At 41.2% G+C, this 27,695-nt stretch overlaps 2 long non-coding RNA genes and 1 pseudogene across 11 annotated transcripts; 1 reads left to right on the top strand and 2 right to left on the bottom strand.

Annotated features, from left to right (window-relative positions):
- Positions 1 to 270: 270 nt before the first annotated feature.
- On the bottom strand, positions 271 to 4,334 carry LOC143667079 (uncharacterized). The gene is made up of 3 exons (XR_013167846.1): positions 3,872 to 4,334; positions 2,504 to 2,591; positions 271 to 2,057 (listed from the first exon to the last, which is right to left on the bottom strand). It is a non-coding gene; the product is annotated as an uncharacterized LOC143667079 (long non-coding RNA).
- Positions 4,335 to 4,408: 74 nt separating this feature from the next.
- LOC143667077 (uncharacterized) lies at positions 4,409 to 27,695 on the top strand. 10 transcript variants are annotated; one of them, XR_013167843.1, is made up of 8 exons: positions 4,409 to 4,559; positions 5,273 to 5,376; positions 7,431 to 7,548; positions 10,377 to 10,477; positions 11,393 to 11,440; positions 17,049 to 17,256; positions 25,035 to 25,232; positions 26,969 to 27,695. It is a non-coding gene; the product is annotated as an uncharacterized LOC143667077 (long non-coding RNA). The 10 variants fall into 10 exon arrangements; XR_013167844.1 differs by having other exon boundaries at positions 5,273 to 5,368; XR_013167839.1 differs by lacking the exon at positions 5,273 to 5,376 and adding an exon at positions 17,595 to 17,674.
- Positions 12,434 to 13,539, bottom strand: LOC143667075 (cyclic AMP-dependent transcription factor ATF-1 pseudogene; annotated as a pseudogene).

Below are 27,695 nucleotides of genomic sequence, written 5' to 3' on the forward strand. Positions count from 1 at the left end.
GATGTGTTGACTTGGCTTCTAGGACAGGATGATAAATGTGGGCCCACTCCCTTTTCTTGGGGCATCTCAGAAGTGGTCTGCCCACGCATTCCTTCCCCTTCTGCCTTGAGCATATATAAACATCCCTGGACTAAATAAGTAAGTTTTATGTCACCTGGCCCACCCCCTGCTATATTTGTTTCTGGTGGGAAAGGAGCAACGTCCTTCCACTTGGGCACAGGAGGGGTGTGCAGAGATCATCTGTCTATATCAGCCATAGATAGAGGGGAACTGACACCCGCTAGTGAAGCTGACCTTGTTCTGTCCCATCTGTATGTGAGTAAACGTAGCTAGCTCATACACACTGCCTGTGTGAGTCGTGCTTTGCTGATGGTGACCCTGACACCTGCAAACCATAGAGTGGATAGGGACCCCAAGACTACTGTTCCTGGTGGAAGGCATTGTTATGCTCTTTGCTACCCTCCAGACAAGGAGACTCCTCCCCTGGAGGTAGTAATAGGTGTTGCTTTTTCTGACCAACAGTTTGGCACAGAGAGCAAGGTGCTGACAGTCTGACAGGTAGGAAGTTGTCCCTGTTATTTTTACATCCAAATTATCTCTAGCTTCTCCAACTAGCAACTTAATGCAAACCATTTATCATCTCTACCTGGATGACTTCCATATCTGTCTCACTAACTTTCTACCTCCATTCTTGCCCTATTACTATTAATTTGCCATTTAGTAGTCAGAGGGATCTCATAAAAACACAATTCTCAACTTATTCAAAACCCTTTACTGGCTTCTCACTGCCATCAGAACTTTTAACACAGTCTGCAGGTCCTCTATGGTCTGGTCCCTACCCAGCTCTCCACTACCCTTTCCTGTCCATACCCCACCCAACTCCACAGGCTTCTTTCCAGTTCTGAAAATCTCCATGCGCCAGTGGCCACAGGGCCTCTGCACGTGTGGTCTCCTCTACCTGGAACACCTATGCCCTCTCCCTTTGCTTATTTGACTCATTCATTCCTTCACTGATTTTCAACAAATTCTTATCTAACACTTACCAGGTATTGTTTAAGTGCTAAGGATCAGCACTGATTAAAATAAGTTTCTGCTTTCATGGGACGAGGAAGAGCTTTTTTTTATTGTATATTATAACATATATACAAAGCAAAGAAATAAAAAAGCAATAGTTTTCAAAGCACTCTTCAACAAGTGGTTACAGGACAGATCCCAGAGTTTGTCATGGGCTACCATACAAAAGAGGAAGGGCCTTTTGTGGGAAAGACAGTAAAAAAAAAAAACAACAAAAAAAAACCTGACAAGTAAATAAAATGAATAACCCCCTTCAATAACATCAGGAGTTTAAAGTGCTAGGGAAATAAAGCAGGGTAAAGGAGCTGAGAAAGAAGAGGATCCTATTTTAGAAGAGATGCTTAAAGCAGCTCTGTCTAATGAAATGGCATTGGAGCAGAGCTTTGAAGTGAGTGAGCGAGCCACGCAGGTAAATGGGGAAGAGCATTCCAGGCAGGTGAAGCAGCGGGCAAGGATCATCTGAGGGCTAGCTAGGAAGCCCACGTGACTGGAGTGGAGTGTGCAAAGGACAAAGTGACAGAAAATGTGGACAGATAGGAAGCCAAGGGTAGATCATGTAGGGTGCTGTAGGCTGTGGTGTGGAATTTGGTGGGAGTTTTGAGCAAGGGAGTGAAACAATACACTGTAGAAGGATCCGCCTGGCTGCTGTGTGAAGAGTGTAGGGGCAGAGAGGGAAAGCATGAGGCTGGTTAGGAAGCTTCTCGTGGCCCAGGCAAGACACAGTGGTGGAGTTAATGGGTTCAGGATCTATGCCTAGAAGGATAGTCAGCAGGATTTGCCGATGGACTGACGTGTGGGAAAAAAGAGTAGGATGATGTGGGATTTTGCTCTGACTAAGTTGGTGAGCTCCTCACCCCTGAGATCTCAGCTCAAAGACTCCTCCTTAGGACAGGTCCCCTGGAGACAGCAACAGGTTACCAGTCCCATGTTTCAGAGTACACAACTGTAATCCGCAAATTCCTTTCTTTGCTGGTACAGGGTTTCTGTGAGCAACACAAACACTGGTTGGATGTGGTAATAAAATCTGCCAGGAGCCAGAGACTCCATCCTGCTCTCTTAGAGCTGTTTTGCCCCCACATAAAGGAACCCTGACTCCTGACATGTAGTCACAAATCACACCAGGAAGGTTCTGTTATTAGCTCCATTTGACATGAGGAAACCGAGGCTTGAAGAGGTTGAGTAATTTTTTACTCAAGGTCAGGGTTTTGAGCAAGGGAGTGAAACAATACATTGTAAAAGGATCTACCTGGCTGCAGAGGGCTAGAAATGGAGCAGCCAGGATTCAAACTTGAGTCCTTCAGTCCTGCACTAGGTTACTGCTGTCTCAGATGAGAGGAGACAGGGCTGTACACTCAAGAGAAGAGCTCAGCCCAAGGATAAATAGGAGGGAAGGATGGGGCAAGGCCATAAGTTAGTTCTAGTTACTCACCTTCAAAAAAATTAGGCCTAAATTTGTAATTTTTGGTTGATTTACAATAGAAGAATTTATCCACAACTTCCCTTATGCAATAGGTGAACTAGGAAGAAACAATACAGGTTAATTCAAAACAACATGATACAAAGCAGTCCTGAGAAACCTTTTTTTTTTTTTTTGCTAATATGGTAGTAAAAATTAAAAACAAACCCTCCCCCAAAACCACAACCTCTTCTGCTGAAATTGTCATAAAATGGGTTTCAGTTTCTTGGCTACAACCTGTACTTGTTCTTCATCGTATCTGTACAATAGTAATCACAAACAAAAAAGTATGTGATTATATGCCTGATTATCTGATTAATGTTGACCTCCTGTACTGGACCATAAGCTCTGTGAGGGCAGGGTCTGTGTCTGTTTTATGTCCCATATTTTGCACTTTGAATCCAGTTCTGTGCCTAGCACCAGTAGATATGTAATTTGTAATTGTTGCATAAATGGATGTTGCTGTGTGATTATTAACTTTTTGGAAAGCAGGGAGGCAATATATGCTAAGAGTTATATGACGTTTTATTAAAAGAAAAAAAAAAGAAGCCATGAAGAAAAACACCAGGAAATGGTTTTATTAAGTGATGATACATAATGTCATAATATACAGTCTTTAGTCACAGTCATGGATTCTGTGCATGTGGATGGTAAATATTTAAAAAAAAGAAAGTATGTTCTTCCCATATTCCGTGGTATGGGTGGGTGGAAAAGAAGCCGACATTTTTTTTGGTGAGACAAAAACCAAATCTGGTTATTTTCAGCAGATTCTGTGCTTGGGGCCGTTCCCTTGGCTACACCAGAAATTGAAGCCTGTTCTGGACACAAGGATCCATTTCCCTCTCCCACTTCCACCCTTCAACCCCTAGCCACTGGTCAGCCAAAAGTGCTCAGCACACGCCCTCTATTTGTGTTCTTCCAGTTTTCAGTAATTGGGCTCCTCTACTTCCCAGTTCCTGGTGCTATACGGAAGTGTGGCGTGAATCGCCAATTGTATTCACTCATCCATCCAACAAACATTAAGGATGTACTGTGTCAGGCACTCTTCTAAGCTCTGGGTAAGATAAATGAACTGAACATAGGTTTGCCTTCACGGAAAGTTTCTTAGTGGGAGACACAAGACTGAACGAATAAATATTTAATGTCAGGCCATTCCCGCCTCCACGCTGTCACCACGCTCCAACAGCTTTCAGATCTTTTCCTCCTGCAACCCAGCCTAGCTGTCGGTAGTATCTTATAGGGCAAATCAGAGCTCATCTGTCCTATCCATTTAGACTACTCAGGATACTGTTCAGATTTCTTAACACGCACGCGAAGCCCTCCAGGATCGTCCCGGCTTACCTTTCCAGCGTCACCTCCGGGAATCCACGCACCTTGCACGTGCTGACGTTTTCGTGACCGCCTCTTGTAGACTCCGCCACCAAACAGCTGAGAGTCCACTACACGGTGGGCAACTGCTAGGCCCAGGGAAGTTAGCCCTCCAAAGAAAGCTTCCTTCTGTCCCCCAACCCCTGCCCCGCCTCTTGCAGGAACAGCATCTACCACCTGTTCTACAGTCCTTTCTGCGGACCGGCACCGCGCATCGTTCATTTCTCTGTCAAAGGCGCTCCAGAAGCGTTTGTTGGGTGAATGAAAGAGTAACGACTAGAAAAAGGAAACGGTGACTAGCTCCCAGCCGGCTGCACTTCCCGCTAGCTGTTTGGCTGGCTCCTGAGGGAGAGAGAGGAGACTGAGAGTCTGCCCAGGGGCCACTCTAGGAGAGGGGCTCGGTGGTGTGGAGGACTGGGAGAGAGGTGAGCCGAGCGCGCAGCGTTGGCGTCTGCGCAGTGGCGGCCCTGCGTGTGGGGGCGGGGCCGAGCCGGTAACGGCCGCGGCTCGCGGAAGGGGCGGGGCGGGGAGCCACGTGGAGGCGGTGTGGTCAGTGCAGCGGCTTGTGAGTCCCACCGCGCCCCGCCCCGTCGGCGATTGTCCCTACCGTCTGGCTCCTACACCCCACCAGAGGGTAGGGTGTCCCGCCGGGGTCGGCCAGGTGAAGGCTTACGGGCCCTGTGGGTCCTGGGGCCCCGAGGCCCGCCCCTGACCCTTGCCCCAAAGATGTCTCTTACGAGTCAGGATTTCCCGCTCGCTGCCTTCCTTAGAGAGTCCGTTCGGGCCCGAGTGTGTGGGGAGTGCGTGCTGACTTCCATGTAGGCGCGAATCCTTTGGGGCTCATGCTACCCACGCGGTCTGATTCGTCAGGTGTGGGGCGACGCCCGAGACCCCACACCGCTAACAAGCCCCCGGGGGACGCCGAATTGCGGGTGGTTCTCAAAGTGCGGTCCCCGGACCGGCAGCGTCGGCGTGGCTCGGGGTTTGTTAGAAATGCACATTCTCGGGCCCGCCCGGGACCTGCAGAACCCGAAGCTCGGGGTGGGGGGTGGGGGGGCAGAAGCCGGTGCTGTAACCAGCCCTGTAGGGGTAGGCTGCGTTGGAGATCGAGAACCTCTGGCACAGTGGGAAAGCGTGAAAGGTGCTGACTCGGGAGTCAGATCGCTCGAGGCTAATCCCTCCACAGATTTGGGACTAGGGTCAGATTGCTTCATGGAGCTAAACTACCGTTTCTTCGCCCAAAGAATCAAGATAATACGACTAATGCCTTCCTCGTGAATCTGTGATGAGCAATGAATGTGAAATGATGCGTGTAGGGTGCTCTGCTCGCCATGTGTTCTGTAACGTTGGCTCTCGTTCCCATTCAAATGCCAGTGGGACGATGGGGAGGGCCACCTTGGCCTGAAGTGCCAGCACAGTCTTCTGGGAAGAAATCTAGAGCTGATATTTGAACCAGGATAGGGCTGCCAGGTGAGAAGGTGAGAAAAGGCATTACGGGAACAGGGAGCGACCAAAATAAACTAAGCACAGGGTCTGGTGGGTGGGAATGTAATGGGACAAAGAGACAGGAAAGGGGGCTGCAGAGTAAGGCAGAGCCTTGAATGCCAGGCTATGATGTTTGCAGTTATTCCTGGGGGGAAGGGGCGGCTTTAAGTAGGGCAGGACAGGATGTCAGGACCGCGGATCTTGCTGGGGAAGCTGTACTGAGGGGCACAGAGACCAATGTGAAGGGTAAGGTGTTAGACTAGAATCATGAAGACCTTGGCAGTGAAAGTAACAGGAAAGTAATAAAAGGAGGAAATGCTTCTCTGGTAAAATGAACAGGATTTGGTGAGCAATTGAATATGGAAGATGAAGGAGTGGGAGGCTCCTAGCTTTCTAGTTTTGGGTAGAAGTGAAGGAAGAACAGGTAAATAAGTATAGGATACAGATCAAAGCTGCAGCTCTGGGCTTAGCCACCTTTAAGAAATAGGCAGAGGAAGAGGAGAGAGAAGAAAGAGCCTAAAAAAGAAAAAAGATGGGCAGGTCATTGGAGGTGCCAGGACATCCTAAAAGTGGTGTCCTGGAAGCCAGGGGAGAATTTCAGTAGGTTCTGGGTGGCCAATTTCAAAAGTTGCAAAGATGTCAGGGAGGAGGACAAAAATAGGCCACTGGATTTGAGTTTAAATAAATTCACTAAAAATAAATTCACTAGTGTGAATTCACTTAAAATAAATTCACTAGTGTGGTGGGGCCAGAAACAAATTGTAAGGGGAATAAGGTGTGGGAGGTAAGCACATGGAAAAATAAATATAAACTACCCTTTTAGTCCACTAAAGGGGAAAAAATTGGGCTGAGATGATAGTGACCAGAACAATAATTCCTCTCAATTGTGGTGATTATCTGTGAATTCAATCATTTGGAGAAATAAGTATTTTCATTTCATTCATTTGGAATGCCTCTTCCAAATGAATGAATTTCAGATGTCTATGACAAAGACAAAGGAGCATATTTTCGAGCAACAGATACACTTTAGATTAAGTATTTAGGGGCAATTTTCCCTGCTTGCCTATTTGGATCAACACTGCCTTTTCCATTTGCAACTTTGGCTTTAGGATTTGGAAAGGGGAAGAAGAAGGAAAAATCAGAAAGGTAGGCAAGAGAATGTTACCTGACAAAAGGCTGTGGATTCTTCAGCCCAATGCGCTCAATAACTAATTGACTGAGATAGTTATTATCTATAGATAGGATTAATAACTAACTAATCCTGAGATACTGGAGTTTCAGAGAGAGAGCAAGTTTATTCCTATGTGCGTAGTAGGAGAGTGGATGGCCTATTGGCCCAAAATCTGTCTCTCCAAACTGCAATAATTCAGATAGTTTTATTAGAAAAAAGGTGGGCAGGGTTTAGGATAATGAGCACTGCGGCCCCAGATGATGTAATTAGAGGTGTTCTGATTGTTGAGCGTGCATGGATGGATTACATGCTTAGTCACAGAGCGTATGAAAGAAAATGGCGGAATGAGGTATAGGTGACTTGTAGGTGAAAGTCTAAGCTACTGTGCATGTCAGGAGGGCCCACTTCAGTTAGATCCAGTCTGAGTCATCAAGATCATTTGGGACATGGGGTGGGTTAGTTCTGGGTGGACCCAAGACCCTTCATTAACAAACATTAGGGGCTGTCTTTAGTGATTACAAGATTCTAAAGTTGAAAAACTGGATAACTAGGTATAGATGAAGGTTAGTCACATGGGCAGAAGATAAGGGCTATACAGCCATTGCTAGAGATCAAGGCAGCTGGATTACAATTCAGAGATTTCAGGTTTTCCCTGTCTGCTCCAATATACCAGAAAGCATAAAGGAATATATATATCAAAATCATCCCTTAAATCCTGATTTCTCAGTTACAAGAATTTTCTAGATCAGTGGGTTTTCGTTCAGTAGTGGAATGCAAGCTGCCAAAGGAAGAACCAGAGTATTTTTTCTCCCTCCCTCACATACTGCTTCGTCCTCCCCTGAGCTTCCTGATTTCTGACTCTAGGAATTCTTTTAGGACTCGCTGACCTTACAGGATGTGGCCGTAGGCTTCACCAAAGATGCGTGGCGTTGCTTGGACCCAGCTCAGCAGGCCCTCTTCCAGAATGTCATGCTGGAGACCATGGTTCTCCTAGGTGAGGATTCTGCCATGTACACGGGAGGTCTTCTGAGTTTTTGTCTAATCAACATTTCTTAATAGCCACAGGTTGTAGTTGAGCCATATTTTGATGTCAGTTCCATTTTGTTGATGTTGAGGGTGGGGGTGGGGGTAAGCTGTAAAGAAAATAGAGTTGTGACTGTTCATATCTTTCAACCATATGGTAGCCCCAGTAAGTGAAAAAGTTTTATCTAACTGGGTAATTTCAGATAGGAGCAGGTCAGTGAACTGAACGCTCTGCTGCCTAATAGTCATGTCACAAGGTGATACAATGACCTTTAATTTTAGTCCAGTGCAAAATGTTTATTTTTTGATAGGACATTTTTAGCCCATATATATATATTGCAAATACATTTGAGATGCTCAAAACTAAATGAAACAGAAAAATGCATGTAAAAACAAACATTTTCAAATGGGAAGGAAAGAATTTTATTTAAGAAATATTATAAGTATGATAAGACTTTGGGTGATTGATTATAAGTAAATGTATTAATGAATAAATTAGGGTGATTGATTATAAGTAAATGTATTAATGAATAAATTAAACCATTAGGTGTAAGTGGCTTTACGTGCATTGTCTTTAGACAGTTGTTTGTAGGTAAACTGGCCTAGAATTACTCTGAGTTTGCTGCATTTTAGTATAATTGGTTACTTTTTACTTTTTTACAGTTGGTAGATTAAGACAGATTGAATAATTGACCATTTAATGAGTTAAGTAGACCAAGGAACTTTAGATCAGAAGTCACAAACGCTGATGCCTTTAGGGCCAGTTGGTAACAGGACTGGATGGGTATCCAGTGTTGGGGAGCAGGAAAGCTTTTGGGGTCCTGGAGAGCGCATGCCCAGTCTTCTGCATTCAAACTCAGATTTTAAGGACAACATCATGGTAATCCCACTGAACAAGTTGAAGGTCAGATTGGTCTGCTAGGTTTCAGTATTTGACCTCTGCCTTGTGTGCAGTTGACTTTATTCATGCTAATTATAATGAATTATTATAAGGTGAAGTCTCCTCTATCTTTATAGATTTATTTTGTATGATAGCAATTTAATTTTTAAAAATTATGTAATTATTTTAAATAAGAAACCTATTTGGTGTGGTTGGATTATATCGTGGTTGGCAGCCACCCTTAGTACGGAGCCTAAGTATTTTCTTTCTCAACTCTCTGAACTATAAGGTAAATTACCTTTTTACATGTTTGGTTATGTGACTTGTGCAATTCATTACTGCTTTGTCACCATTTGTAAAGTCATTTCTGTAGCAGACTTTTTTTTGGACCATCTGCCAGTTCCTCATTCTGTCTTTTCTTTGAGAAATGCCAGTTTACATCCATATGGCCCATGGTTATCGGGATCAGGATAGGCCAGTCACATTCTCTCTGGAATTAAGACTTAACCTTAGCTAGTCAAGCCTCTGCTTCTGGCCAGCATGAAGGACTTGTAAATTTAGCAGGTGCAGGGAAGCCTAATTTTGCTCTGTGCATGAGAAGATGGCAAAGCTAGTCTGTATATATAGTGAAGAGTGCAGCAGGTATACAGACAAAAGGGGAGACAAGAGAATCCATGGACCCAAAGCAAACAGAAAACAAGGCGGAGTTACCTTGGTTTGCTGATATCCTTTCAGGTCCTGGTTTTAGGCCCTCCTGAAGGCTGGCTGCACTTGCTGTAGTTAGGTTCTGGGGAAAATTCAGGACTCTTTTTTATATAGGCTAACTCAAATTGTTTTTATTATTTGCTACAAAAATATAATATGGGGAGTAAATGGAGTTTCTTTCTGATTCTTACAGTTGTAAATTGTAAAATAAAGCATAGCATTCAGCCTGGTAGAGAACTTAGAATGCTCTCAGGTAGATAAGTGAATGTACATCTAGCTGGTATTGATCATAGGTCTCATATTTTCAGGTGGTTATATTATTATATTTCTGGGGCTATCAAATATACCTTATGATGGTTTATAATCATATAATTTACTTAAGTAGTTTTAAAAATTTTATTGTTTTGGAGAATAATTAACATATGAAAAAGTGCACAAAACAAAAAGTACAAAGCTCAGTGATTTTTACAGAATGGACAACTGCGTAATTACCATCCAGATCAAGAAATAGAGCATTGCCAGTCCCAGAAGCCCCCCTTTGGGCTCCCACCAATGTTATATACCCTTCCTTTCCCTCTCCAATAGTGGCCAATTTCCTGACTTTTTATACTTTTTTTTTCCTTTGTGGATTTACCACTTGAGTATACATCCTAAATATCATAGTTTTTGTTTATTTTTTGAACTTGTATTTTTTAGTGTCTGGCTTTTTTCACTGAATGTTATGCCTGTGAAATTTGTTCATTTTGTTGTATATAACTGAAGTTTGTTCATTTTCCACTGCCAAATAGTATTATTCCATTGCATGTATGTAGCAAAACTATAAAGTTTAATATTTATAAAACTCATCTACAATTTTATAAATCATGAGTGGATGATAGTAGTTGCTCCAGGTAGAGATCGGAAAGGAGGATGAGGGAAGCTTCTGGAATGCTGTTCTGTTTGTTATTATAAGTGCGTATGTTCACATTGTAAAAGTTTATTGAGTTGTAAACTTACAATTTGTGCACCTCCCTGTTTGTATAAATAACTCCAATACAAAGTTAAAAAAAAAGCTGCTCGGCCTCTCAGCCAGCAGCTCTGGAATCAGCATTTGTCTCCAGGGGAAGGGCAGCCCTTGAAGCCAAACCAGTACATCCCAGGTCCCCTGTCCTTCCTTTCCTGGATTCTGGCAGGGTAATTCTTTATTCTTTTGCTAACTCTCTGATATCTTCAAGAGGAAGTTTATAATCTGATTGAGTGTTCCAGTTGTCTTTGGCAGGAGAGATGAGCTGAGTCCCCAAGTCAACCAAAGTCATATTGAAATCATGCATAAAAGGTGAGACACATTTACTAAAACCAAAAAACAAAATCTTCCTTTTATTGTGATTGTTAGTTACCCAATGTTATTTCTAAGAAGATGTATCTTATTAGTCACTCGAATATTTACATTATTAAAGTCAGATTTTATTTACAGATTTACTTAATTAGGATCATATACACCATGTCAAATAATTAGAAGAGGTCTGTTTTCTACTAAAACAGAATATATCTAAAATTTTCCATTTGAAAAATTTCTTTTACTGGTCAGCTATTTTACTTAAAATAGGGAGACTCTATAAAATATGGTCAACCTAAATCAATAGTAAGATATACCTGGCCCAGCCTGTGGTAATAATAGGCAGCTTCTGTAAGTTGCACAGTCTCTGAGCTTTAAAAATCCCTATGGAAAATGCTTTTCCTTTCTCCCAACATTTTAATATGGGTATACTTACTCAAGAGAGACCCAATGAGCTCATTGTCCTTTTTGTTCAGATTACGGTATTTGTCTTCTTAAAGAGGCTCTAAAGAGGCTCACTCCTGAGGAGTTCCATCCCTGAGTCCTCACCAGCCCACTCATCTTCGTCCTTTCTGGTCATTCATTTCCCTTTCCCACTCCCAAAATTTCAAGAGCTAGGGCTGATCATGAATAACTTAAGCTACATTTTTCCATCATAAAACATGTCTCCCATTTCTTTTCAAATCAATTGTGCATAGGGAAAAGGTTCCTGAGTTCTGAGTCTTTAGCCCAGCAGCCCTAGCAGATGGACAGCTAACAGGCAAGGCAAGAGGCTCCATAGCAGATAAAATGTGGCAGCTTTGGTCGATATGTAATTCCAGATTACATACTTTCACTAACATGTTGATGCTTTTTGCTGATACGTAGTTACTTACATTTTTCACAGATGCCCTGGTTTTTTTCTTTTTTTTGCAGACCAGAACTGTAAATTTATCTTCATTTCAAAACTACAAAGGCACAACGGTTAGTATAATCAACAGAATGGCTATCAGCATTCATTTATCAATCATTATATCTTACATTCAGCAAACTTAATTTTATCAAATGTCCTTTAATTTATAGAAGACAATATGATACATATTGCATGAAGCACACACAACTGTTTTGCTGTACAGTTTCATAATGTATACAAATTGGAATATAGAAGTTAAATACTGGTGTTGAGCTTCAAACTGAATACAAAACTCACAATTCAAATATTAGCCAATCTGAAAACTTTACTTCCCATAATATAAAAATGATACTCTGAGATGCAAAATATTTATTTCTTTTTACTAAACAAACTATATAGACATTTTAAATAATCATTTAAAATTCAACATGAGAATTTATAAAGATTAGCTATAAAAATATATTGGTGGTCATTTTTCTTATAAAGGTACCATTCACTACATTAGAAAATAGTCTCTAACATAAAGTTGCCCTAATAACTACACTATTTTAGAATTTGATAAACCCTACATTAAACTGATTATAAACTCCTCTTGGAAAAACTTTGGTAAGCATCTGCAGAGGGTTTTAAAAAATCCTCTAATATCATTTTAAGCGTTTGTAAACATTCCATTCTACTGAAGCAAAAAAGAATAAGTAATGTACATTCAACTGCTTATAGAACATATGATCAAAACACAATTTATATATTTGTAGAAAATCACCGCTCCCAGAGTAGCCAAAAAAACAAACTATTTAAAAGTATCAAACTTTCAAATAGCTAAAAGTGTCAAATTTCTAAATGGTTCTCTTCCATTCTAATAAAAATGTTAGTTACAAAGTCACCACAACTCCTTTCATGTAACTTAGATGCCTTTTAGGACAAGGCTTTAAAAATAATTAACTAAGTCTTCAAAAACCTTTTTAAATCCAATAAACTTTTAAAATCCCATTTAAAAGACATGTCAATAGAACAAGTATATGTAATCAGGATACATAATTTATATATTTAGTTACGTATTAGTTTTTCTTTTACATTGGTAATTTAGAATCTACTGGCAGAAATAAGAATACATACACACACGCACACACACGTAATTGAAAAAGATAAATTTCAGGAAGCAGTAAGAAGTGAAACCTGTAAGATAAATTGATGTATCAAAAAAACATTTTACCAAAATTTCATTTTATTTGCCATTTTTGGATTATTGACAACTACTGTTATTTAGAAAATTCATATTGTTGAAAATTCACTTCTTGTTTTTCGAGATGTTTAATTTTTAAACCTTCCAGTTTTGCCAGTAGCTTCCTTGAGGTCATTTTCCACTTCATCCTGTCACCAGATCTCTTGCATGAGATATTCATCTCTGAGTTGTAAAACCCTAAATAAAAGTTTCATTTTTTACCTTTTGTTTTATAAAACTCCATTAAAAAAAAGAACTCCATCTAACTTTTAAGCAAGTCCACAAAAATATTTCTTTCCTAAGACTCAAACACTTTTATGAGAATAAAGATCCTTCAAAGTTTTTAACTCTTCTATTAAAGTTTTATTTTGATTTTCCAGGACTGCAACTCGATTTTCCAGGCATTTCGCATATTCTTTCTTCTTTCTGCAACATTCTCGAGCAGCCTCTCTGTTTTTCATTAACCTTATTTCTCTTTTCAACTGGGGGTCATCTGTCTTAGTTGTGTGAGATGTAAGATTCACAGGCGATGTCATTACCACAGTTTGTGGTAGTGAAGTAGCGGTAGGTGTGGTGCGGATCTGATATGTCTGCATATCTCCTGATGCAGTCTGTACAACCACCTGGTTGCTAGGCACAAGTATTTGCTGTCTATCAGAGGTCTGTGCATACTGGAGAATTGTTGTTTTGCCTTGCTGAGTACTGCCTGAATTTGTCATGGTTAATGTCTGAAGTCCCTGTACTCCATCTGTGCCTGGACTAGCCAGCTGTAAGGCTCCATTTGGGGCAATGGCAATGTACTGTCCAGTGCTTGTCTGATAGATGGGAGTTGGAACAGACATAGAAGTGACAGTAGAGACTCCAGGGTTTTCTCCGTCTCCTTTTCTGCCTCGTATATCTTCAGAAGATAGGTCTTTCAAAATTTTTCTGTAAGATGGGCGCCATGCTAGAATTCCATGGGTTTTCTGTGAGGAGCCTATGCTGTCAGAGGAGTCCTGAGACTCCTCACTTTCTGATAAAGATGATGCCGTTTGCACGTGTGGTGGGTGAATTACAGAAGACTGAGCTGTCTGGATGACCCCCTGAACCTGTACTTGTTCTCCAGGAAGAGGTACAATTGTCACTGGCGCAGATCCTCTTAGTGACATCTTGGTTCAAGAAGGCCCATCAAGTTCAGGGTTTCTCTCTCAAGTGAGAAGGCACATGGCAAACACAGTCAGGGCTTCTCTCTTGACTGGAAGGGCACATGGCGAGTACGGCGTCATCTGCTAGCTTTCTCTCCTGGCTTCTGGTTTCATGAAGTTCCCTGGGAAGCATTTTCCTTCTTCATCTCCAAAGGTCGCTGGCTGGTGGACTCTGCTTCGTAGTGTTGCTCACTCTCGATGCCCTGGTTTTTAACTGTGGTTAAAAATCTGAGGGTTGTGACTTCAGATAAACAAGAGTTGATTATAATTGTAGAAAATAGATTTTAAGGTATTTTAAGGAATCTATGCAAAATTTATTTATTAGGCAGTCAGGTAGTAGCACTTTGCTCTAATTCTCCAAATACTTTTATTTTTAAGTAATTTAAAGTTCCTGGTAAGCCAAATGAAGAAAGCAGAAATAATGACTAAGAGGAAGCCAGTTGAGAAAAAAACTTGGCTTACTGCTTTTGTGTATGCCCCTCCTAATGGTTCAAGTAGGTACCCAATACATGCTTATTGAATGAATGAAAGAAGTCAGGTTCTCGCCTGCCATGCCGGAGACCTGGGTTCGATTCCCAGTGCCTGCCCATGCAAAAAAAAAAAAAAAAAAAAAAATCAGAGAGCCTAACTCTTATTCAAATCATGGCAAATGTTGAATTAGTGGGGTATGTTGAGATTTGATGGTGTCCATTTTTATTAAGTAATTTCCTACTTATGTTAATTAATCAGGGTGGAGCATTTATGCAGCACCGCTGATAGAGAAAAGAAAAGAAGAGGAGCAGATGAAGGAGACCCCTTTCCTTCACACCCTCACGCCTAAAGTTCTTAGTGAGGCTCTCAGTTACTTAGATACTGTAGTGACTGTTCTCGAAAAGAACGATCCCAACTCTGAATGCAGCTCTAAGATCAATGGAATGATTCTGAACACTTCTGCTTGCTACAGAGAAATTTATCAGGAGAAGCAGGCTTTAGCTCAGACTTTTCTGAACAATACTTTGTAAGAAATCTGGACCATTCATGTATAGTCTCCTCGAAGTCCTTTTAAATATCAGGAGTCCACAAAATTGTGTATGCAATGTTTATTATGACTTGACAGTGACTCTAACTAGTTCCCAAACTTTAGATATGAGTTGTGGTTTATTATGATGAATTTATATTTTAGAGCATATCAGTAAAATGAGGCGTCTTGTTGTTGTAAGTACCTCTCTGCCAACTGTGTAGGACTTGGAGTCTACTTTTAGAATATTTGGTTATTATTTAAAGCTGTGATTTAGATGATGCTCTGTCACAGGTCTGGAATTTACCTTTATCCATTGCAAAACTGATCTGCTATGAGGAACACAGTACAGTACAAAAGAGGAGATATTTGTATTCATATATTAAATTTATTTTCAATCTATAAATTATAACAAGAGAGATTATAAATCATGCTATCTTTAACATAGTCGTTATTTCTTTTCAATTTAACAAGCTTTTCCATAACTTTTATTTTTTTCCCTTTTGCCTTTGCCTAGATCTTGGCCATGTAGCTAAAAACATATCTGTCTACTGCTACTACTTAGCATCTCCCTAAAGCATTATTCTTCGTAACCTTGTCTCTGCACTTGAACATTCTGTTTCTCAACTTTTTTCTCAACTTGGCTTCCTCTTGGTCATCATTTCTGCTTTCTTCACTTGACTTCCATTATTTTCTAGGAATTAATGACAAAATCATAGATCATAAATGAGCTTTATGATCAAATACTATTAACTGGTTGCTCTCCTGGTCTACATGAGTGAAACAGGTGACTCCCTCTTTTTGTACCACTGAGCCTACTTGGTGTGAAATCGAATAGGAGTCAGCAAGTTCCCTTTTTTTGTGCTTAATTTATTTTCCTTTACCTCTAACAAAGTACTTGCTTTCACCAAGTAGCAGTGTTTTTATACAAGAAGATCCATATTTGTTCATTCTTTCACTTACTCATTAGCATGTGCAGATTACTGGGAGAAAAATGAGTTGATTTAGTTAAGGATGGCATTCCTAGTCTCCACCTCTCCAAGGTCTAAAGCGTAACAGTAATTGTCATGGGGTCATCCAGTATACCTCATGGCTTTGTGCACAGCTGTCTTAATGTCTGATGCTCCTGGAACTACTAAATCACTCCCATTTCACTTTTACAAGTACAAAGGGAAAGGAACCTTCCTAAATGATTACAGGATGCTGGAGAGTTGTGGCAGTGTCAGGAGTGACCTAGAAGGAATTTCACTCCCCATAATCTTCATTAATTTCCCTTTCCCAAAATCACCCCAAGGAGTTCTATTACAGTTTTAGTAAAATCTGAATGTTTACTGTGCTGCTACAACTCCACTCCTTTCTCATCAGATTACTGCACTTAAGTTCTACCTTTGTGCATATTCTAGAGCTCCCACTGGTCCTCTCCCACTTTTCCACAATAGAGTCCTAGCTCCAAGCTTCTAAGGCAATACTGGTCATTTTTTTCAAGGCTATCCTGAATCTTGACTCCACCAAGAAATAGGTCTTTGGTAAAAACTTACCACTGTCACAAGAATAAACATTATAAACATATACTGGTCAACCAGCTCTAGACCAGAAAAATCAAAGCTATTTTCACCGAAGGATGTCTTTACATCTATTTATATTCCAATCCACAAATATTTTCTTTTGTCTGCTGTGTAGTAAAGAATTTAACCTTGCCCATAGAGAAGTCTGTTCTTTGCTCGTGGCTACTGGCAGGTAATCTCTAGCTCCTAGGCATGTCAAGGGTATCTTGGGGGTGTCCTTGTTTAGCATGGGGGACTTGGGTCACATGATATCAGCTCAGCCTCTCGAGGAGCAGGGGACTGAAATTGGCTCCATCAGCAGTCAGCCAGGTTTAAGTGCTTGAGTCTCAATAAAGACTCTGGATAGGAAAGCTTGGGTGAATGACCCTGGTCGGCAATACTCCATGTGTATTGTCACCCACGGTTGTCAGGAAGATCTAATGCTGTCCATGACTCCATGGGAGAGGACAGCTAGAAGCTCCATGTCAGTAACTTTCCTGGACGCTGTCCCATTATTCATTTTCCTTCGCTGAATTCGGGCTGTATCCTTTCCCTGTAATAAATCGTAATCATAACAGCTTTCAGCGAGTACGGTGAGTCCTAGCAAGTAATCAAAACTGAGGGTGGTTTCAGAAACTCCCTGAACTTGCAAATTGGTGTCAGAAATGAGGGTGGTCTTGTTGACTGGTCAGGGAATTGGTAATATTGACAATTTCTGTGTTCCTACTGTAGCTCTGGAAGTGAAAACAAGCTGTTGATTGAAAAGCAGGAACTTTTTGCTGAAGTGAAATAACTGATTGCTGCATTGAGAAGATGTCCAAAGACAGTTGTCTACATATCTGGGTTTGGAGATATCTGTGAATGTGGAAACAATCTAAAGTAGCTTTGGAGAGGCTCTGAGTATGACCAGAAAGAGAGAGAGCGCAGTCTGAGCTCAATGGTTAGTATACATCACACAGTTTCTATGGAAGAGAAACAATAGGTCTGACCAAGTGTCAAGTGGACTTCAGAACATAATACCATAGGATTCATGCTAGAGATAAAATCTTAATGGAATGAGTGTGGGAAAACTTTTATTCAAGGTGCACAACTTGCATAAATCAGAAGTCACACTGGAGAAAAACTGTATGAATGTAAGGAATGTAGGAAAGCATTCAGTGTAGTTCAGGTCTACTAGACACAAGCGTATTCATAGTGGAGAGACAGCCTACGAATGTGATAAATGTAGGGAAATCTCCAACCAGAGCTCAAACCTTAAACAGCATGTGATTCACACAGGAGCTGAAGTATATGACTGCAGTCCATGGAGAAGAGCTTTCTAGGGAAGTGAAAACCCAGTCAGCACACGAGGCATGTTGGTGAGGAGATTTTTGACCGTTCTGAATGCGGGAAAGCTTTCATTTGGTCCTCACACTTTATTCGACATCAGCGAATTCACACTAAAGAGAAACTCGAAGAGTGCAAAGGGTTTGGAAAAACCTTCAGGTGGACCTTGGAGGTTCTCAGGCACCAGGGGATTAGTAGAGAAGCCCATGACCGTGGGAAGACCTTCAGCCGGCATTCGAACCTGAGGCGACATTAGGTCATTCCTACAGGAGAGAATCCCTACAATGTGAGAAATACAGAGAAGCATTCTAGGGAAGTGTAAACCTTATTCAACACCAAAAAATCCATACTGAGAGAAGTCCTATGGGTGAAAAGCTTACGGGAAATTGTGTGGAGGGAGTTCAGCTCTGCCTCATCGTTGGAAAATTCACAGTGGAGAAAAGCCTTATAAGTATAGGAGAATGTGGGAAACCTTTCATTTGGTCATCAAGCCTGGTGTATCATCTGAGAATGCATACGGGGGGCGGGAAAAATCTTCCAAATGTGAAGAATGTGGAAGAGCTTTCAATTCAAGCTCATACCTTATTAGATATCAGAGAATAAGAAACAAACTGGGGGGAGCGTTCCAAGGACACTGAAAACTTATTAAACATCAGAGCATTTATACTAACGATTAATTTTATGGACATAAGAGTTTTAATGTGCCCAGTTACTGCTCATTTAGAATTAATCTCCTTTCCTGAGGTCGCATTACTTTATTATTTCTAATTGCCATTTAACACATGGACTTGTATTTTAATTTGTATGAGATTTTCTCCCATACCATGGGACCTTTAATAGATATTTATTAAATCAAGGAAGCAGTAAATATAGGAGTGCAAGGACCTTGGTGAGTCATGGGGGGAGGCAGGACTCCATAAAACATCGAGGGAGCAAGACAGCCAAGTCGGAAAGTTATCTTTTGAATGAGATGGGAGGTCCAATGGCAGGATTGTGGCTGCTAATTCTAATATCACTGCTACATGTCACAGTTGTGCCCTGCAAATCTGGCCACATCCCTAGAATGCATCTCTACGTTGCTAAGGATTAGTGGAGATGGGTAATGGTTGAGTGACTAGGATAAAGTACAGAATGTAATGTAATAATCTGTATTTGTTGGGTGAATTAGGATGGCAGTGTGATGAAACCTGTAAGTATGTTTTATATCCAAATTTTAGAATTTTACAGCAAAGGGACTGGAAGCCTTTAATCCAGCTGCTCATTTTGCAAGTGAAGGAAGAGGACTAAAGAGGCTAAGTAATTTTTTTCAAAGCTCATAGCCTGTGATGAAAGATCCCCAAGGCCTTTGACTCAGTTCACAGCACTTCTTCCGGTTACTATTATCTCTAGATATTGGATAGATCAATTTTAAAGAAAAGTAATTCTGATGCAAAATCATCTGGTTCCAGGAAAAAGGTAGCTCAGTCATTCAGGAGAAAAATGCCTGCATGAGCTAAATGACTCAAAATGTTCTAGGGTAAAGGACACCCCCTCCCATTGCTTGAAAGTGTACAGATGCTACAAAGGATGTTCCAGAAGGCCAGCAGTGACTAAGAGCTATATAGAGGCCATTTCCTCTGAAAAACAAGATAGTATCAAGCTGGGCAAATCAGACAGCTAGCTGAGGCATCAAACGCCCCTATGTGTCAAAATTAAGATATTTTTAAAATGCTGAGATTTCACTGATTTAACAGCTGAGATGGAAGAAACATGGTGGAAAGGCCTGCAGAAATCTGTAACTTAGGTAGATTTTTATGTGCATAGAATACATTTGCTCAATATTGAATTGCCTGAGCTTTACATGCAAAAGTCTGCTAGCTCATTTCTTTTTGTATAACAAAAACAGTCTTTATGAAGTACTGGTGAGCACATGAAACAATCTTCCTTTGGGCTCAATTTTTCTATTCCAGAGCTTTCTATATCTGTTTCCCAGACAAGCCTGTACATTCCTGGCCTCTTTGTTTTCTGGCTGTGTTTGGAACATAGAAAGTTTTTCAGTTACCAGAGTGTAACAAAGTCACTGAGAAAAAGGTCTTTGCCTATCTCCTGAGATGACTGAGGCTCCAAGAGGGGTCCTGAATTCAAGAGTGGAAAGTTAGGGGAAAGTTTTGAAGAAGTAATGACAGAGCTAGTTTTGAAAAGTGATAGGAGCTAGTCAGGCATAGAAAGGGGTCAAAGACAGTTTCATGTAAAGGCTAAAATTCAGCTCCAATACCTAATTGCTGAGTGACCTTGAACAAGTTTCTCAATCTCTCTAAGCCTCAGTTTCCCTCTGTAAAATGCAAATAAGAATAACTACCTCATAGTGTTATTCTGAGGATCATATGAAACATGTTCATTCCCTGACAAAAAGTAGGTGCTCAAAAAATCCTAAGAGTAGGCTAAGCCTATTTAAAATTAGGCCTAAGAGTCATCCCCAGAGAACCTCTTTTGTTGCTCAGATGTGGCCTCTTTCTCTCTCAGCCAACACAACAAGCAAACTCACTGCCCTCCCCGTCTCTGCGTGGGACATGACTCCCAGGGGTTTGGACCTTTCTGGCAACGTGGGACAGAAATCCTAGAATGAGCTGGGACTCAGCATCAAGGGATTGAGAAAACCTTCTTGACCAAAAGGGGGAAGAGAGAAATGAGAGAAAATGAAGTGTCAATGGCTGAGAGATTCCAAACAGAGTTGAGAGGTTATCCTGGAGGTTATTCTTATGCATTATATAGATACCACCTTTTTAGTAAAGGTGTAATGGAGAGGCTGGAGGGAACTGCCTAAAAATGTAGAGCTGTGTTCCAGTAGCCATGTTTCTTGAAGATGATCGTATAATGATACAGCTTTTGCAATGTTACTGTGCGATTGTGAAAACCTTGTGTCTGATGCTACCTTTATCTACCTTATTGACTGATGAGTAAAATATATAGGTTAAAAATAAATAAATAATAGGGAGCACAAATGTTAAAATAAATTTAGTAGATTGAAATGCTGGTAATCGGGGAGGGGGAGGGGGAGGGGGATGGTATGTACAAATTTTTTTCTTTTTATTTCTTTTTCTGGATTGATGCAAATATTCTGAGAGGTGATTGTGGTGATGAATATAAAACTATGTGATGATGTTGTGTTATTGTTTATATACCAAGAATGAAATGATCATACGGTAAGAGTGTTCGTGTTTGTATGTTGTTATGTTTAAAAAAAAATTTAAATTAAAAAAAAATCCTAAGAGATTCCTAAGGAAAGGAAACAGTATGTACAAAAGGAGGTAGGGTGGGCCGGTGGAGCACCGCCTCTCTGGCTGGGCGTCTGCTGTGTGTAGAGGGGAATGGCAGGGGACGGGACTAAAGAGGGAGCAGGGCCCAGGTCACGCAGGGCCTGAGGGCTAAGTTAGGGGGCTGGGATGCTGTGCCATAGACCACAGGGAGCCACTGGAAGTTTAAGCTGGAGAGCAGCACAGTCATATTTGTCTCGGGAAGCATTTGGGAAGACAGTATTGGGGAAAGGAAGGGGAAATGCACTCGTCCTCATGAAGAGAGATTTGGGAGAGGTCAGAATGAGGTAGGGTTTGGAGAATGGACACCAGAGATATTCTGATGGCAGATTCACCAGGACTTGGTGACAAATGGGCTGTGGAGAGGGAGGGAGAGGGATGTGCAGAGGGAGAAGGGAAAGATGGGGTGAAAAATCAGGCCCGCGTGCTGTGCTGAGGCATCAGTGTCAGAGGAAGCGTGACGCGCTTGCATGGTATTGAGTGAGAAGAGAGGTGAGTGTAGGGAAATACCAGGAAGCACATTTAAAGGAAAATTGAGGAATAGCCAGAGAGGTGGGAGGAAGACCGGAATATGTATCCCTCCGCCAAATGTATCCCTCCGCCAAGAGAAGAGCTTTAAGAAGAGAAGGGTCAATGTTTTCATGTGCTGCAGAGACTCACGTACAAAAAGGATGGCTTTGGTTTTGCAAAAAGGGATTATGGTCCCTTGGCAAGAGCTAATTCAGTGTGGTTGGAGGAGGCAGATGGAGTCGTTTGGGTTGAAGGCAGGAGGAAGAGATAGGTGGCTATCAGAGGAAGACATCTAGTTAAAAAAAAGAAGAGACCTGAGCACGGTGAAAGCAATCGGGAAAGTGTCAGCAGAGGAGGAGAGCCCCCTAGAGGCTCTAGGACAAGGAGATAATTACTTCCACAGCACCTTTCTGAGCTACTGATTCTTTGTCTTGATCCCTACCCACCGACCAGGCTAGCTGGCCCCTGCTACCGGACGAATCCTCCACGCTGCTGATCGGTTCCTGACGCTCCTCAGCTGAAGGTCTTTTTGACCTGTCTTAAACTTGTCCTTTCATCACCTCTCGACCTTTGCACATATCACTCCTTTTGTGGTAATGCTCCATTTCCTTTGCAGTGCTCTGTGAGATCCAGTCAAGCATGCTCTCATGCAATAAACTTTCCGGGATCCTCTCGGTCCCAGCCAGGGGCCACTCCTCTGTGTCTCCTCACCCTCCTCTGCTCCTATCCAACACTACACTCATCACACTCCACTCTAAATATCTATATTTCTCTTTTACAAACTGTGACTTCTCTGAGGGCAGAAATGAAAATTCTTTTTTTTTCTTTCCAAAATGGCTTCCTTATTGTCAAGCACTAACAATTTATTGAGAACATGGCATTCAAGTTGAATATTCAGGGGCTTCCAAAACTTTGCTGACCAGGGCCCCAGCATTCACAGTTGGGATGGGAGAGGAGCAATTACGTGGCCAGCAACCTGTCCTCCAGACTGCCGGTTGCTCAGGCAGGCACACCTAGCCCTGCCTGCCTGATATGAAGACACTCAAATGTTTGGTGCATTAACAACACAGTCCCACCTCCCCCCACCAGCCTGCCAAAACAGCAGCACAGAACGATGAGGCCTATGCCGGCGCAGTGTAGAGAGTACTTTGGAAACTCAGAACGTGGAGCAACTAACCCTTCTCCGAAGACATGGGAAAGGTTCCACAGAGGTAATATTTGGGCTGGGTCATAAAGGGTAAGTTTGGCAGACGGAGAAGGACATTTTTTTGCAACGTGTGAGGGGTGTTCATAGACTGTGGCCACTGCTAGGTCTTTCAGATCAACCTTCCCCTTAAGGGCAACAAAAGTACGGGATGAAGTCTAATAAAGCATCTGAAAAGCACTAAAGATCAAGAGAAATAATGAAGAATTGCCAGGCCAAAATTTAGGATACAGCAAGAACCCAAAGGATTAAGTGAATTCTTAAAAACTTTTTTAAACTGCTTTTGCCCTAAAGGCATTTGCCAACCCAGCAGGAAACTGTTGTGAAACTGACTTGAGGGACAGAAGAGAAAGTCTAGGGGACATCTAAGGTGAGAAGTCAGATATATCCAACCACTCCTCCCTCCCACCACCACACTGTCAGGGTAAGCTTGGACGAGAGGCAAACCCACCTTCTTTTGGTACAAGGAAGAGCAAAGGGGGAAAAGTGCCTGTGTGCCAGTAAACCAAACTCAGTCTTCCTGAGGAATAGTCTTGATTTGCATCTGGGAAGTGGTACAAGAAAACTCAAGCAGGGAATTTGGTTGAAAGTGGTTCTGGCCTAAGACATCTGGCAAAAGCAAATGCAAATATCCTCTGGAGGAACTCTCTTCATCAAAGGCCTAGGGGAAGCCCCAGAAATATTTTTTTTCAAGGAAAATGAGCAGCACATAATTAAAGATAACAAAACACATGAGGAAGAAAGGCGTTGTATGAGAGTATCAGCAGAGGCAACAGCAACAACTGGTCCCCAAAGGTTTCAGATAGTGGAATTACTGGACTCAGATGATAAAATATTTCCTGTTACTATCTTTAAAAAATGACAAACTTTAAAATATTTGAAAGGAACAGAAAGCAATAAAAAGTGATAAAGCAGATTTGAAAAGAAACTAAGAAGAACTTTTAGAAATGAAAAACTTAGTAACCAAAACATAAAACTCAGTGGACCAGAGTAATCACTAAAAGAGCAGAATGTCCAAACTAGTAGAGGAGAAAAATAGAATGATAATGTAAAAGTGGGGAAGAAAGAGAAATTGAAACAAGAGACACTGAAACAAGAGGCAGGAGAATAAAAAACATAAGATAGAATACTTTTAAAACCATTTATACCATATTACATTAATAGAAATGGAAAAATGTTTCAGTTAAATACAAGGAAGTTTTTATATGCAGCAATAAACAAAATGAACTTTAAAAACAGAAACCATTTACTATAGACTAAAAAATCCAAGTGCGTAGGAATAAATCTGGCAAAAGATGAGTAAGACTTCTAGGTAGAAAATTATAACAGTTTAAGGACAGACATCAAAGAACTAAATAAATAAAAAGTTACATATTATGTTCATGGACTGGAAAACTCATTATTGAGGATATCACTTCTCTCCCAAATTGGCAAAATAGAAAAGACTGATAATACCAAGTGCAGATGAGATTATGGAACCAAGGGAACATATTGCATATGGGGGTATAAATTGCTGCAACCATTTGGGAAAATATTTTAGCATTATGTAGTCAGGTCGAAGCTACACATGTCTTCTGACACAGCAGTTCTAGTTCTAAATACACATCTTAAAAATAATGCATACCTATGTGCGGTAGGAGACACATGTTCTCATAGCCTCATTGTTTATAATATCCCCATATGAGAAACAACCCAAATGTCTATTTATAATAGTATAGATACAATCTTTATATACTATGCAATATCAGTCAGCCATACAGATACGCCACAGACCTATGCAACAACAAGCATTAGCACACATCACAGTGCTGAGCAAAAGGAGCAGGACACAAAAGGATACACAAAGAAATAGATGATAGATGATAGTGCTGACATTCATGGAAAGTTCAAAGCTAGGTAAAACTGAACTGTAGGCTTCAGTGATATATCTGGAAGTGGTTAAAAAGTATTTAAAAACCTATATTCTGGAGCAGCTAGAAGGAAAAATAAGAGAGGACCGTATGGTAGTCCATGACAATCTCTGGGATCTGTCCTGTAACCACTTGGTGAAGAGTGCTTTGAAAACTATTGCTTTTTTATTTGTTTGCTTTGTATATGGGTTATACTATACAATAAAAAGAGTTTTAAAAAAGTATTTAAAAAGTGTGAAGAAGAAATGGTAGAAGTCAAGATGATCGCATGGAGGGAGGAGGAGGAGGGAGGGGGAGGAGGGGGAGGAGGAGGAGGGAATCAGGAAGGGGGTGCAGGAGGCCTCTGTGATGCTGGTAAAGTTCCATTCTCTGACAGGTGGTGGTTACACAGGAGCTTGTGTTGTTGCTGCAACATTTACGGTTTATGTACATTTATGGTTTATGTGCTTTTCTTTGTATGTCTTTTATTTCATAGACAGAGAAGGGGAAAGAAAAGAAAAAACTTAAATGGATCTATTTGGCAGCAAGGAAAAATTAGTGAACTGGCAGAAGAAGTCATCCAGAATGCAATACATAGAGACCAAAAGATGGAAAATACAGAAGATAGTTTAAGGTACCAAAAAGATCCAGCAATTTCCACTCCTAGGTATACACCCCAAAGAACTGAAAACAGGTATTCAAACAAATACTTGTATCTGAATGTTTATAGCAGAGTTATTCACAGTAGCCAAAGGTGGACACAATCCAAGTGTCCATCAACTGCTGAACGGATGCACAAAATGTGGTGTATCCATAGGGTGGACTCCTATTCAGTCATACGTGCTAAAATGTGGATGAACCTCGGAGCAGTATGCTAAGTGCAAGAAGCCAGACACAAAAGGTCGCATATTGTATGATTCCATTGGTAGGAAAGAACCTGAATGGGTGAATCCATAGAGACAGCACACAGCATGGTGGGTGCCAGAGATTGAGGGGAGGAAGGAATAGGGACTGGCTGCTTGGTGGGTCGGGGGTTTCCTTTTGGGGTGATGAAAATGTTCTGGAACATTGCCACTGAACTGTACACTTTTAAATGGTTATGATTAATTTTATATTATGTAAACTTTACCCCAATTAAAAAGAAGCCTTGAATGGAACATGCCTGGAAGTTTCAGGCACAGGGAGGGGACCAGGGTAGCTGCAGTGGAGGGGGTGTGGGAGAGTGGTAGATGAGCTTAGAGAGTAAGGGGGCTACGGGCATTGCAGAGCAGGTGGGGTTTTGTAGGGGCTATAAGACTTTGGAGTTTATTTTACATGAGATGGGCACCATGGGAGAGCTTTAAGCATAGAAGAGACATGATCTGCCATGTTTTCAAAGCATCACTCAGCTGTGTGGTGACTATGGAGGGGGTAAGGGCAGCTGCCATGCTTATTATTACTCTTTATCAATTTATTAATATATAATTTGTATACCTCAAGATCTGTTTAGATTTTTATGTGGGTGTGTGAATTTATGCACGAGTATATACATTTGTCAAAAGGCATCAAAATGAATATTTGAAATGCACATTTGTGAAAGAATCTATTTTGGTGAGTTTTAAAATACACCTGTGTAACCACCAAACATTTCTATCACCCCAAAATGTTCCCTTGAATTTCTTCTCAATCCTCTCCATTCCATGTCATGCTGCCCTGGCAACCACTGATCTGCTTACTGTCACTATAAATGAGATTTTTCTTTTCTAAAATTTCTAGAAGTTCATATAAATAGAACTGTAGAGTTTGGATTTTTTATATCTGGTTTATTTTGCCCACCATAATGTCTGTGAGACTCACCAAGTTGTTGCTGCATAGATGGGTCGTTCCTTCCTTTTCTACTGCTGAGTAGTGTTCCATTGCATGGATGTACCACAATTTGTTTTTCCATTTATCTGCTCATAGGCTTTAGATTAGGAAGAAAAGGGGAGGTTTCTCAGCTATGAGGTCAAGCCATCTTCTCAGAATCTCCCTACATAAACTCCTTCCCATGCTATTTGAAATGGCTCCTTGGTTATTTGTTGCATGGATATATTACTGTTTGCCAGTCTCCTACTGTTGGATATTTGGTTATGAATGTCTATGTGCCTAAACTGTTGTGTCATCTCCATTTATTCAGGATAAATCCATAGAAGTAGAATTAATGGATCAAATAATATTGTTTAGAGTCTACTGCCATTTTATTCCCCTGAAAGTTTGTGATACCAGCCTCATAATATTTTAGGAAGTGCTCCCTCTTCTGTTTTCTGCAGACTGTATATAAGTGGTGTCAATTTTTCTTTAAATGTGGGTAGACTTCTCCAGTGAAATTCTCTGGAGGTTTCTTTTTTGAGAGTGTGAGGAAAGGGCTAACACAGCAGGTCTCTTTCACTCGTTTCTCACTTATCTTTGCAGCCATGCTAATGACCCTTGGTCAAAGTCTGAGAACTAAACTCCTGGAATATTCACTAACTACTAGCTAAGATGTTATTCTATATGCTCAAAACATGTGCCACGATGGACCAGTCTGTCACCATGTTGGAAGTTAACGTGAAGATTCCTGTGCACCTGGAGCCTGATTTGGGGCCTGATTTGGGGCCGTGGTTGGCATCCTGCAGGTATGAATGGGACCAGCTCTAGGAGCAATGATCCAAGCGGGATTTCCTGGGCAAAGTCATCTCGCACATGTCTCTGCAGTTGGCAGCTGGAGAAGATATGTCTGTGTGACCCTGCCGAAGGAGGACAAGAAAATGTGCATCTGATCTCTGCAGCCCATGCCTTTGAGTATCTTTTCCAGCTGTTCTTGCAATATCTCCTTTGCTGTAATGAACCTTAGCTGTGAGTATAACTGTGTTGAGTCCTGTGAGTTCTTCCAGCGCATCACTGAATTTGAAGGACCTCTGAGATGGGGAGAGCTTTCTATTTTAAATTATGAATCCAAATTCTTTGTTACAGGACTTTTGAAATTATTTATTTCATATTGGGTCAGTTTAGGCAGTTTGTGGTTTTCAAGGCATTGGTCCATTTCATTTAAGTTGTCAAATTTATATGGGTAGAGCTGTTTATAGGATTCTTATTATATGTTAATGTCTGCAGAGTTTGCAGTGATAACCCATGTTATATATATATTTTTTTTTGGTGT

The sequence above is a fragment of the Tamandua tetradactyla genome, chromosome 23 (genome assembly GCF_023851605.1).
Source record: "Tamandua tetradactyla isolate mTamTet1 chromosome 23, mTamTet1.pri, whole genome shotgun sequence".
Lineage (NCBI taxonomy): Eukaryota > Metazoa > Chordata > Mammalia > Pilosa > Myrmecophagidae > Tamandua > Tamandua tetradactyla.